Source organism: Canis lupus, chromosome 22 (assembly GCF_003254725.2).
Source record: "Canis lupus dingo isolate Sandy chromosome 22, ASM325472v2, whole genome shotgun sequence".
Taxonomy (NCBI): Eukaryota; Metazoa; Chordata; class Mammalia; order Carnivora; family Canidae; genus Canis; species Canis lupus.
The window spans coordinates 29,365,058-29,379,027 of record NC_064264.1 but is presented as its reverse complement, the minus strand read 5'-3'; the positions used below and the strand labels follow the sequence as shown (position 1 = coordinate 29,379,027).

Genomic DNA, 13,970 nt, shown 5'->3' with positions numbered 1-13,970 from the left:
AATATCGTGTCATCTGTAAATAGTGACAGTTTTACTTCTTTCTTTCCAGTTACGATGCCTTTTATTTTTTTATTTACTTATTTTTCCAATGCCTTTTATTTCTTTTTCTCGTGTAACTGCTCTGGCTAGTACTTCCATACCATAATATTGTCTTTATATTATATTAATAGACACACAGTAAATGTTTTATATAAATAACCTTTGTTTCCTCTCTCCTTCACCCACTCACTCCCTCTTTCTCTCTTTCTCTCAGCATTTCTTTAACTGGTAAAACTTGCATTTTTGCTCTGATGGCTGCTTGTATACTTTATACCATACCCTCACTACTTTTCTATTTTTCTGTACTATGAGAAATAATTGAAAATGGCCGACCACCTCTTCTTCCCTCTTTTTCTCTCTCCCAGCATCTGATGTGAAGTAATAGCCTCTTAATTCCAGGTAATAACTATAAGGTAATCAGCTAGTTTGTTCTATTTTTCATATGTTCTCCCCATTTCACATCTACTCCTCCAATGCTTGATAATTGTATTCTCTACCTTATTAGAGAATGTGACCAATAACATATACTCTCTCCTTTATATCCATTATTTAGTCTTAGTTCCCTAGGTTAGGATATATGCAATGATTATCACCAGTCCTGATGTTGATGTTGAAGTCTATCCAGTCATTTTGGTTTTGGAAGCTCATTTTCTAGTAGATATCTTAGAAGGGGGCATGGAAACAATATTTCTTTTGTTCATGAATGTTTATAACTGCTTGCCTATGGTCTTTATTCTTTTTTTTTTTTTTTTTTTTTTTTTTTTAAGATTTTACTTATTTGAGAAAGAGAGAACATGAAAGAGAGAGAGCACAAGCAGAGGAGAGGAGTAGAGAGAAGCCTGACTCCTTGCCAAGGAGGAAGACTGATGCAAGACTCAATCCAGGACCTTGGGATTATGACCTCAGCTGAAGGCAAACCCTTAAAACACTGAGCCACCCAGGTGGCCTATGATCTTCATTCTCGAACATAAGTTTATATGGTATAAAACCCTTAGGTCACATTTGCTTGCCTTAAATGTGTTAAATATGTCACTCTATTATCTTCAACCCATAAAGCTTTGAGGTAGAAAGATCTGGCAATTGACATCCTTTCTTTTATAAGTGATTGGGTGTTGTTGATTGCCTTGATACAAATGGAATGTTTACAGTTTTTCTTTAAAATTCATTAGTTTTACTAAAATAATTCTCGATGTTGGCCATTTTGGTGTCAGTCTTTTCAGGTATGCTTTTCAGTATATTTTCAAGGTGTTTTGTTTTGTTTTGTTTTTTTCCCTTCAGGAAAATTTTCTTGGATTATTCTGTTTTGTTCTATTGCTCTGGTTCTCTCCCTTGGGTACTTCTGGCATACATATATGGGAACTTGTCTTTTTTACCTGTTACTTTCTCTCAAATCCTTTTACCTCCTTTTTCATTTGATTTTTAACATTTTCCTCCTCTTAAAATTCTATTTCTGCTAAGACATTATTTGTTGCTTTTCTATGCTTTTGTTGTTCTTCTTGCTTAGAATTCCTTAAAATTTTTAAGTTATGTCCTGAGTTCTCTCATTTTTTCCCTCCATAAACCTTTTGTTTTACTAAGTAGAGCACATTTACATATGAGAACAACCACTAGGCCCAAATAACAAGCTAGTACTGCTATAAGGACTGCTTGCCACACGCATATTAAATCAAAAGAGCAGAGACTTACAGGTGCTTATGTTACACACTCGGGTCCTTGGGCTCTCCAAACAATAGAAATTTACTAGTGGCTAAGCTGGAAGTTCCAGGCAAGGCTTTTATTAGCGCTTATGCTTCAGCACAAGGAAGACAGAACAAAGGAAAGGGTTCTTTATGCTGGCTCTCCAGAACAAAGGCTGGGGAAAAATTTTAAGAGACTGAGGTGGGAAAGGAGTGATCTCTAAGCCTATAGGGAGAGCGAGATACAGGAAGTTGGGCACACAATTGCAGTGGACAGAACATGTTTCATCATGGATCGTCCTGTTTCATTAGCATGTGAAATCCCCATCCCTGGGTGTGATTTTTAGTATCATAATGAGGGAACAAGTCAGTGAAAGGTCAGTGCTGGACTCCACCTTGGTGCAGACTGGCTTGTTTGGGTCTTTGCCAGTCTTAGAAGTGGAGTCCCTTCTTTGGTAAGCATCCTGCTTCTGCACTCCTGCAGGACATGCCACCCAAGAGGCATAAGGTTTCACCTATCAAGGAACGCTGCATTTTGTGGTCAGGATGAAGAGGACTCGAGTCCAGTCACTGCCCTGTCTCACTTAAAACTCTCTAAATTAGGGACGCCCAGGTGGCTCAGCGGTTAAGTGCCTGCCTTCAGCCCAGGGTGTGATCCTGGAGTCCCGGGATTGAGTCCCACATTGGGCTCCCTGCATGGAGCCTGCTTCTCTCTCTGCCTGTGTCTCTGCCTCTCTCTTTCTGTGTCTCTCATGAATAAATAAATAAAATAAAATAAAATAAAATAAATAAAAACTCTGTAAATTAGATCTCTGCAGCTAGAGAAAAGGGCAGATGACTGGGTGAGTTGTACAACCATTATGTGATCCCCTCTACTTCATGCTCAAAACCACTGAAAGTTGAATTGGAGGCATGGTCCTGTTTGTTTAAGTGCATATTTCTCCCTGTGTTAATGATTAGAACAAAGGCAATCTCTATGGGGGAGGTATTCCACTGATAAATACAGAACTATACCAGAACAAAGAGGGGGTGACATAGAAAATCTTGTTTTTTCAACTATCAGATGCTTTCATAATGTAGTCATATGCAGTGGAAAAAGCTCCACCTCCCACAGGCTTAATCCAAAAACTTCATTGCTATTCATATCAAGGAAGCCTCACCATACTTCTGGCGTCATTCCTAAATATGAGATCCAGCTGGCTTTTCAGGGTATTGGAAACCTTTATTCTGTGACCTCCATAATGGATTTCAACACTGCCAGCTATTTACTCAGACAGCTAGGCCTCTTGATCGGTTGAGATCTCACTATCTTTACGGTGGCCATTCTGTTGATAGGGATCATTTTTTGCCTTTCAACCTTTACTAGAAGGAAGTCCTGACTCCTGCAATGAAGCCATTAGGAGCTATTGCAACTGGTATAAAGCCAGTTGAGGATCAGTGTCTCCAGCTTTCAGTGCCTGGTTGTACCTTTACCACCTTGTTGAGCATTTGTTTTCCTTCTGTTAGGTCTGTAATAAGGTCATTTCTGGCTCAGAAGACTTATTTTTTTATTTTTATTTTTTTAAAGAGCTTATTTACTTATTCATGAGACACACACACACACACACACAGAGAGAGAGAGAGAGAGAGAGAGAGAGAGGGACAGAGACATGAGCAGAGGGAGAAGCAGGCTCCATGCAAGGAGCCTGACATGGGACTCCATCCTGGGTCTCCAGGATCAGGCCCTGGGCTGAAGGCAGGCGCCAAACTGCTGAGCCACCCAGGTGTCCCTCAGAAGACTTTTAAATTTACTCGATTCAAGTTGAAAATTTCGATTTCCTTCTACTACACAATCTGCATTTTTTTCCTTTCATATTCTGTCACAGTCCATCTTTTTGTTTGCACAAGATAACCTTCCTCATGTTTTGTATTTCCTTTGCCTTTGCCTCTTTTCCGTCTGCTTTCTCATTGTCTTCTTGTTCAACGAAAGCCATCATGTGCTTAATTCGCTATTGTATGTCCACATTCCTGAGGGCCATGACAAAGGAGAAGCTAGCCTAAGAGTGGGCTCAAGTAGATCTTTGGAGGGCCAGATGAAAGAAACTTAGAAAAGCTCTTGGCATCCTTGTTTTAAAACCCTAGATTCTGGGGTGCCTGGGTAGCTCAGTCAGTTAAGCATCTGACTCCTAACTTCATCCTGGGGTCATGATGTCAGGGTCATGGGACTGAGCCCAGCAACCACCTCCGCGCTTAGTGGGGTGTCTGCCTAAGGATTCATTCTCTCCTTCTCCCTCGGCTGCACCCCCACTCTTTCTCTAAAAATAGAGATAAATCTTAAAAATAAATAAAATAAACCTCCAGATTCTTGTTTTGCAGCTTTTGATTTTTTCTAAACCTAATTTGTGTGGGTTTTTTAATGGCTTCTACACTTTAAAAAAAATTGTTTAGCTTATTTTGAAATATTAGATTTTACAGTTTCCCAATTTGTTGGCGTGTCTTTCTGAAGTGTTTTCATCATAGTGTGTGGGTATTTTATTCTGCCTCTTATTCCTTTTCTTCTTACAATAATTTTGCAGGAAATTTGGCCACAATCCTTTTTTATTGCTTGTTTTGAAAATGAAATAAGTTTTCCCACACTTTTATAATGAGGGAGGTCCAAGAAGATAGATTTTCCTTCATTCCAGGAATACTTCTGTTGTTTTTGCAAAGTAACAAGAAGAAAAAAAGAAGAAGAAATAGATCTCTTTCAGAGATCTGCCTCTTTTTTTTTTTTTTTTTTTATTTTAAGGAAAGCAATGAATCACTTAACAAAGGAGAATTACTTTAAAACAGAGATTATCATAATGGGTAGCTGAGAAACAGTGGAATTTTAATAAAAGGTATGTACAGAGTTTAGTAATCTAAAGCAGAAATTAATAATTCTTCTCTAGAGTTGTAGCCATAACCATAAAAAAATACTATCTCGTCTAAGACTTAATTGCACACACATTTGAGCAAACCAATGAAAAAATTTAGTAACTAATCCAAAAGCAGTCCCACCAGTTTTCAGTGTTTTTAACCCCTCAGCCATCATTTTTTTTTGTTTCTTTCATCCCCTCCCTCGACCCATTTACTTAAAAATAAATTTACTAGTCCACCTTTTCAGTGTTTTCTCTTAAGTATTCTCACTGCTAGATAATCTGCTATTTGGTCAAGTTCTCTGAAGCTAAATTTTGAGAACTGATTTAAAATTTCCTAGAGTTTGTAAAAAAAATGCATTATATACATTATTTTATTGGTTAGGTAATAACAAATCAACATATAGTTTATTAAATCTTCTGTTTAATTTTCATGTTGGGTTGTCATATTTATCTTTATACAGATTTGGCAATTCCTCTGATTGTGTAACATAACCACTCATCTTATGACTATTTTCTTTTTCAGAAGAGTACTAGGTTTTCTATGTTACATCCTGATAGGGTTTCCTTGTTGATGCCACAGGCAAGGCCATGGTGCTGTAGATTTTGAAGCAGGATCTCCTGTCAGAGGGGTAAGTCTTTTCCATTGTCAGCCACATGGAAGACAGGAGGGTTTAAGCCCTTGAGAGTCTCTAGCAGGGGTTAGACATAGGCAGAGGGAGAAGTAGGTTCCCTGAAGGGAGCCTGATGTGGTACTCGATCCCAGGACCCTGAGATCATGACCTGAGCCATAGTCAGATGCTCAACCACTGAGCCACCCAGGTGCCCAAGGGCGGGCTTCTGTGGCCTTTGGTTCTCTGCCCAGTGATGGCTCAAGTTCTGTGGGAAGGGACTATGAAGACAAGGAAGTAGGTACCCCACTTTTTATATCTGATGCTCAGTGTGCTCCTTTGAAGAAAAGGGGATGCCTTGATGGTTGGGTATCTGGGGAGGCAGGTGTCAGAAATGTAATGAGCTATAAGAAATGTCCTCAAAGTAGAATGATGAAACATTGTCCAGGTAGGGAGGCAGAACCATCAAAGGCTGTGCACTCCCAGGAGCCATCGTGTTTCAAATCTGGTGGAGCACAGCCAGGAAAATAAAGGAGAGAACAAATACTGAAGGTCATGGTCTAGAGTTTACAGTGAGGGAGGAATAGGTAAAGGTGCCAGATGATCTGATTCAATACTGAGGCCCAGCATGGGGAATATATGTGGGGCAATCCCTTTCACGAGCCACAACACATATTGCAGATGCTGGCAGGTGCTTCAACTGGCTTTCCTTTGAAGCTTCTTTTCAGAACGCGAAACTATTTCATCAACTTTTTTTCATTCTTCTCAATGATTCCAATATACTTTTATTTCCCTCGGATGATCCCATCTTTCACTTCACTGAGAAAACAGAAGTCATCTGATGGCAATTTCTCTAACTCTTCATACGACATCTACCAAAAGACCTATATCCACATCTATTTCCTCTTCCTTACTTTTTTGATGGAAGAGATATCCTACCTCTTGTCTATAGATAATTCCTTCACCTGTTTTCTGGATTAAACACCTTCCTGTCATGTCAAGGAATTTATTTATTGATTTATTTAATAAACACTTACTGAGCACCTACTTTGTAACAGACACAATGCTCCATCCATTTTCTCTTTTGTAGATTCAACTGTTCTCACTCCATTGTCTCCTTCCCAATAGCATTTAACTAATGCTCAATGTTCTCTCCCAGTGAAAAACCAACTAAGCCAAAAACAACTGGAAAAAAAAAACAAAACAAAACCCAAACCAAAAGAAAACCTTTCACCACACCTCCTTCTTCAGATACTAGCCTGTCTTTCTTCTCTTCAAAGCCAAACATCTCTAAAACATTGTCTGTATTGTTTTCATGTCTGCCTATCTCATTCACTCTGCAACCCACAGATTTCTAGTTTCTGGTCTTATGGCTCTTAGCAGAAGTGCTTTCACTGTGCTCGTCAATAACCAGCTCTTGGCTAAACTGTATGGAAGCACTTAATTTCTCACTTAATTTTGTTTTATCTGTGTGCAGTTTTTAAAAATGCGAACCACTTCTTTCACAGGGCTTCTATGATACCACATTCTCCCTATATGTCTGGTTCATCCTTCTCAGTCTTTTTGCAGGCTACATTTTGGTCTATATTTCCCTTAAGTGTTGCTATTCCTCAGGGTTTCCTGGGAAATCTTTCCTTCTTTTGTCAGCACATTATGGTTGATATCATCAGGCTCTAAGACTGTAAATTATTATCCACATCATGTAAGGATACCTGACATTGTGTTGACACGAAGCTGCTGGAATCTCAAAAACTGTTTTGCTTAAACAAATCTATAAGGAGAAGGCCAAAATAAATCTGTTAATGAATCTTGATTAACAATCTATTTCATGTCAATTAAATACCAGTGGAGTGAGAAAATAAAGTTATTAGGTGTATAGTAGCATCTTAGTCATCACAATGCTGGGTATATTTTACAATGTAAATCCGAACAGTCAATTGTTGCAACAATGAAGTTTCACTCAATATTGATATAGTGCAAAGATACATTATCATAACAGTGAAAACAAACTTTATCTATTTATCTATGTATCTATTGCCTTGAGTTAATGTCACATTCCAAAGAAGATGACTATGGTAATCCTTTTATAATTAAGAAGTAGACTACCACAAAAAGGGTTCCTTTTGTCCTTTTCAGCAAACTGTCCAGTGATTCATATTTATAGGGGACAGAACCTGTATATATAAATTGAACATGGCCTTCTTCCCACCTGACTAGTGCTACATATTCTTTGTGGGTTTATGATATGTGATGCATAAGTATTATTAAATCTTCTCCTTCACCTTAACATTTGTGCTTGTTATTCTCCATTTACTTATCTAGGTGCATTGTCTGCCCTTCTCTCCTTTGCCTTATGCCCTGGAATATTGTCTTTTGAGAACTATATCACCTGTGCTCGTTTGGCTTGTCCAATGGGAGATACACCAGCAGGAGATGTAACACAGGAGGATAGCAAGGTCTCTTCTCTGCCTCTTTCCTGCTCAGTGCCATATCTCTGGCAGTAGCTGTGTCCCTCCCGAACTAAAGATTCTGCTGGATTTTGCCTCCCAGGAGGTTCTGTTAACAGTTTTTTACTCTTGACTTTTTGGTCCTAGGTGTAATAATGGTTTCCCATTATTACAAGACTCTCAAGACTTGATATTCTCATATGATCCTCATCATATTTTTCCATACCTTTGTTACCCCTTTCATTCAAATCTCAGTTTGAAGTCATTTAGGGTGATTTGTTTTTTTTCTTTCCAGGGAGCTGACTGATATGACAATGTTGTAAAACTAGCCCAATGCCTTGCATTTTCAAAAGCACTTGTGTCAACAATTTTGTCTTTATTAAGGTCTCTAATTGAATAATGTGACATGGGGTCCTCAGATTTTTAAAAATATTTTATTTATTTATTTGTGGGAGACAGAGAGAGAGAGAGGCAGAGACACAGGCAGAGGAAAAAGCAGGCTCTATGCAGGGAGCCCCACGCGGGACTTGATCCCGGGTCTCCAGGATCACACCCTGGGCTGAATGCAGCGCTAAACCCCTGAGCCACCCATAAGATTTCACCTATATATTAACCAAGGCTGAAAGCTGACATTTATACTTTTGTATTTTTACTATGTGCTAACAACTCTCAGACTTACATATATATAGCTCATAACTCTCTCCTAAGATTCAGAACTGTTATGTTCAACTCCTCTGATTTCTCTGCTCTGAATCCCACAGTTACATAAAATTCCAAAAGTCCAATTCCATTGCATCTCCCCACATGCCCTTTAAACTTCTCAGACTGTTCCTGTCTGTGTAAATTTAGGAGTCCAGAAACTTCTTTACAATCTGAAAAGTCATGGTGCCTTATGGAGCCTGGCAATACTTTTGCTAATACAATTCCCTTAAGAACTCTGGTGGCTTTCTATATTTCAGATCAAAGCCCAATCCATGCTCTAGAAGCCAAAGTCACAACTATTTTCAAAACAGTTTTGTCCTTTTAGACTGGCTTACTGCTACTTTGGTATCAGGCTTCTGTGGGATGACATTTTCGTGCTTTCAAGATACCATTTTGTTTAGCTGAGAAAGCACCAATTTAAATTCCTTAGAAGCTTTAAAAAAGTGTCTTACAGCCATACCTTTGATTTGACCTTTATCCTTAGGCCATATCTTAATTTGAGAACCTTATTTGCCTAAGAAACTGAAATAAGGGCAGCCCAAGTGGTTCAGTTGTTGAGTGCCACCTTCTGTCTAGGGCGTGATCCTGGAGACCCAGGATCCAGTCCCACGTCAGGCTCCCTGTGTGGAGCCTGCTTCTCCCTCTGCCTGTGTCTCTGCCTCTCTCTCTTTCTCTCTCTCTCTGTCCCTTTCTCTGTGTGTCTGCCATGAATAAATAAATAAAATCTTTTAAAAAAGAAACTATAAATAAGAGATTGTTTATATTCCAGATTGGCAGGCTCTAACATCTCAGTAACATCTACCCAAGTCACTTCAGTGCCAAAAGTAGTCTTATGAGCATGCTTAATTTAAGGGGGCAGAGAAGAGCTATCTTCCCACGTGTCAGGATGCAGAGAGGGTCAGATACTGGTAAACAGTAATAATCCTCAATGCATAGTAAGATAAACATCACAAAAAAGTTATAAAGAAAAGGCTAAAGGTTCTTAGAGCAAGAGGCAATCATAGTTAGGATGTTATGTGAGAAAAGACAATTCTTCTGTTTTTTTTTTTTTTTTTTTTTTTTTTAAATCAATGAGTGAAAGTTTATTCCTTCACTTTTTTTTTTAACCAGTAGGAAATGGCCTGCTGGGGCTCCAAATTCAATCCTAGCTCCCAAGTTGGCAAACTTGGTAGAACCAACCCAAATATTTCCAGACTTTCCTTGTTCCACAGATAAACCTAGATAACACTTGCACAGTGTAAATAACCCAGAGAACAGCCCAAGACTGGCAGAATAGATTCTCCATAGCTAATCCTAGAGAAGAGGCCACATCAAAAATAGCATATATCTCCTTTTAAAAAGAAAAAAAAAAAGTACTACCTATCCCACAATTGTTGTGAGGACCCTTTGCGCAGAATAAGTACTCAACAAATGGTGGTTTTATTATCTTATTTTAAATCCATACTTAAGAAACTTATAAAAATGTTTCCTTCCAGAAAGAAAATGGGTTTCTGGGGAAAGGAGTGGAAGGCTTGTATTTTGTTGTATTTATATTTTTTGTAACTTTATTTTTTTTTTAAGAGAGAGAGAGTGCAAGGGGAGAGGCCGAGGGAGAGAGAATCTTCAACTAGACTCCCTGTTGCGCGCAGAGGCCCATTGGGGCTTGATCTCAGGACCCTGAGATCATTACCTGAGCCAAAATCAAGAGTTGGACGTTTAACTGACTGAGCCACCTAGGTGTCCCTATTTTTTGTAACTTTTTGAATTTTCTACCATCTACATATGCTATTTATTCCAAACAATTATGGGTTTTAAAAATACTACTTGTAGGGATGCCTCGGTGGCTCAGCGACTGAGCCTCTGCCTTCAGCTCAGGGCGTGGACCTAGAGTCCCCACATCAGGCTCCCCTTGAGAAGCCTGCTTCTCCCTCTGCCTATGTCTCTGCCTCTCTCTCTCTCTGTCTCTCATGAATGAAACCTTAAAAAATACTACTTGTATATTTGTTCATTTTAATCTCTATTATATTAGAAACTTGAAATGTTTCATTTTAAAATCAGCAAGGGGGCAGCCCTGGTGGCGCGGCGGTTTGGCGCCACCTGCAGCCTGGGGTGTGATCCTGGGGACCCGGGATCAAGTCCCACATCGGGCTCCCTGCATGGAGCCTACTTCTCCCTCTGCCTGTGTCTCTGCCTCTCTCTCTCTCTATGAATAAATAAATAAAATCTTTAAAAAAATAAATAAAATCAGCAAGGAAAATATGAACTAGTTTATCTATGACAGGCTTAAAACAGATTCCTTTTAAAGCTTCTCAGGGCCCATTAGAGATGGTAAATAAATAAGAAGTCTTCTTATAGGGGGACAGTTTTATTGTGGTGTCAATATGTTTTCAGCGGTGAAAAATTTCAGAGAAAATAGTCAATAATACCTATGTAAATCTACATAATTTTGAAGAGTATAAATGTGAAATTTCATTCAACGATAAAAGAGTGTTTAGTAGGGAAAATATCTCATCTCACTATACTAATGTCGTCACTCAAATATATATTTCACAACTTGTGCTGATTTTATATGCTTTGTTGAGGTGGAGTTGTTTGACTTGAGAGCATGCGTGAAATAAATGTTCATTTTAATCCTGTTTCCTTTCACCCTTCAACTAGATTTTATGACAACAGAGCGTTTTAGACCACTTGAGGCACTTCTGAATTATACAGTCAGACAAAAATAGGTATTGTAAAATTATCTCAGCCTTATGTTAGAAGAAAAATCTGTTTCCTCTGTAGAAATTTTTAACTTCTGAAACTAACTGATTCTGTTCTCTGGCATTTGAAAAAGCTGTAAATCCATTTGATCACCAGACACTTGTTAATCACCTTCTGTTTGCAAAGCTCTGCATTGGATTAGCAATCAGTTGCTATTCAATCCATTCATTTTCTATAACATTACTCTCATCACCTACTTATTTTGTGCTTCATTTTCCTAATTTTTTAAAAATGGCACTTTTATAATTCCTGCCATCCATATATTTATCAAGAGGATTAATAAATAAGGCCTGTATTTGGGATGTGGGCTGATGTAAATGAATAACTACCTAAATTTTTGTCAAGACATCTTAAATATAATTTGACCCTGGTTAAAAAAAAAAAAAAAAAGGCAACAGATAAGAGAATCAAATCTTTCAGGAAGACAAAAATGATCAAAGACATGAAAAGACTATTGTTTGCTATTCCTTTCCATTGTTTTTCCATTTTTTATTTTCCTAATTTCTAAACTTATCTCAATTATTTTATCTCATTATTTCTTTGGGATTCTCTATGACATTTTCTCTATTTTTAAAAATTTTTAAAAATATTTATTTATTTATGATAGACCTAGAGAGAGAGGGAGAGAGAGAGAGAGAGAGGCAGGCAGAGACACAGGATGAGGGAGAAGCAGGCTCCATGCTGGGAGCCTGATGTGGGACTTGATCCCGGGACTCCAGGATCGCGCCCTGGGCCAAAGGCAGGTGCTAAACTGCTGAGCCATCCAGGGATCCCATTTTCTCTATTTTTTTAAGTTGAATTTTTAGTCATTTACTTTCATTCATTTTTTAAAAATTTTGACATTATTATTTATTTTAATCAATACATTTACTTGTATTTGACAAGTTTTGACATAAATTACTTTTATCATTTAATTCCATGTATTAAGAGGTACCTGGCCGGCTTAATCAGTTAAGAATCTGTCTTCCACTCATGTCATGATCACAGGGTCCTGGGACTGAGCCCCATGTTGGACTCCTTGCTCAGGGGGAGTCTGCTTCTCCTTCTCCCTTTGCCTCTCCCCTTACCCATGCTCCCTCTCTCGCTCTTGCTCTCTCTCTCTCTCAAATAAAGAAATAAAATCTTAAAAAAAAGAATTCCCTGTATTAACATTTTCTTTTATAATTTTTTAAAATCAAGATTATTAAATATTATGTTTTTACTCTTCAGATATGATTTTTAAATCTGTATTTTAAAAAAATTTACCATGAATAATAATCTGAAGACATGATCTATATGATTAGCAATTCTTTGGAATTTATGGGCTTCTTGTGTGACACAGTGCATTTTCAATTTTTGTTTCTTTCACAGGTACTCTGTGAAAAAATTTTGGGTTTTCTATTCATCAAATTTATAGATTGATTATACTTAGTTATCTTTTGGTGGGTTAGACTAATTTGCATTCATTATAGTTACTATTTTGAAGTTGCTTCAGTTATACTATTTTAAATTTTCTATTTATCATACTTTAATTTGGTTTCCTTTTATTTTTCTTCTTGTTCCCTTTCCTTTGCTGACAATATTTGGTTGGACAAATATTCTACTGGTTTGAAAGTCATAACATTATATTTTGGTTCTCTAGTAGTTACCTCTTATTTATTCTTTCTTCATCTCCCAAGTTGGGGAAAACTTTTTTTTTTAAGTATCTAGAGCAGGACAAACTGACTCCAAGCACATACTCTAAATCTTTTTTGCCTTTGCCAGGTCCTTAGCTTCTGAGACTTCAAGGCTAAGAATGGACTCTTTTGTTATCTGTATTTTGCTGTGTCATCCTTCCCCTGGAGCAGAGAAGATGCAGTGCCTTGGCTGTCCTGGCTGAGGGAAGGTCAGAGGGAACAAAGGAACAATAGAGGAAAAACCCTATTATCATCTCAAAATTTTATTCAGTCATAAATGCTCGTGCTGTCTTTGTCAACTCTACTCAGATCTCCACTACCATTGTTGGGAGGCATCCTATAATTTTCCAGTACTGTATAGTTAGCTGGTAGATATATTTAGTATATTTATGAAATAGCTAATTAAATCATTTGGTGTATCAGCTCTACGTATTAAAACTCTTTTTGCTGAGTGAAGTAAGTCAGTCGGAGAAGGACAAACATTATATGTTCTCATTCATTTGGGGAATATAAATAATAGTGGAAGGGAATATAAGGGAAGGGAGAAGAAATGTGTGGGAAATATCAGAAAGGTGGACAGAACGTAAAGACTGCTAACTCTGGGAAACGAAGTAGGGTTGGTAGAAGGGGAGGAGGGCGGGGGTGGGAGTGATTGGGTGACGGGCACTGGGGGTTATTCTGTATGTTGGTAAATTGAACACCAATAAAAAATAAATTAAAAAAAACAAATTAAAAAAAACTCTCTTTTTTAAGTCTTTGGTTTCTTCAATTCTAATTTGCTATTTATTTAATTCTTTCATTCATTCATTTATTTTTAAATTTTATTTATTTATTTTTAAAGATTTTATTTATTTATTCATGAGACACGCAGAGAGAGGCAAAGACATACACAGAGGGAGAAGCAGGCTCCTCCCAGAGAGCCGGATGCGGGATTCAATCCCATACCTGGGATCATGCCCCTGAGCCGAAGGCACCCACTCAACTGCTGAGCCACCCGTGAGTCCCTCGTTCAACATTTATTAAGAATCAATTATATGTCAGCCACTTGGCTGAAGGAAAATATGGAACAATAACAAAAAAATAACCCCTCTCTCAAAATGCCCTCCTGGTGGGGAGGGGGGCACACAGATAAATCACCTGATAATTACAAAGAATGCATTAAGAGCTATAATAGTGGAATACATTAAAAAAGAACAAAGAGGAGAGGGCCACTAACTGGGGTGGT

At 38.0% G+C, this 13,970-nt stretch overlaps 1 long non-coding RNA gene across 1 annotated transcript; it reads left to right on the top strand.

The window, feature by feature from the left end:
• The first annotated feature begins 383 nt into the window (after positions 1–383).
• Positions 384–13,371, top strand: LOC112655846 (uncharacterized). The gene is made up of 5 exons (XR_003133912.3): positions 384–438; positions 807–1,019; positions 5,118–5,223; positions 10,989–11,056; positions 12,834–13,371. It is a non-coding gene; the product is annotated as an uncharacterized LOC112655846 (long non-coding RNA).
• Positions 13,372–13,970: the final 599 nt, after the last annotated feature.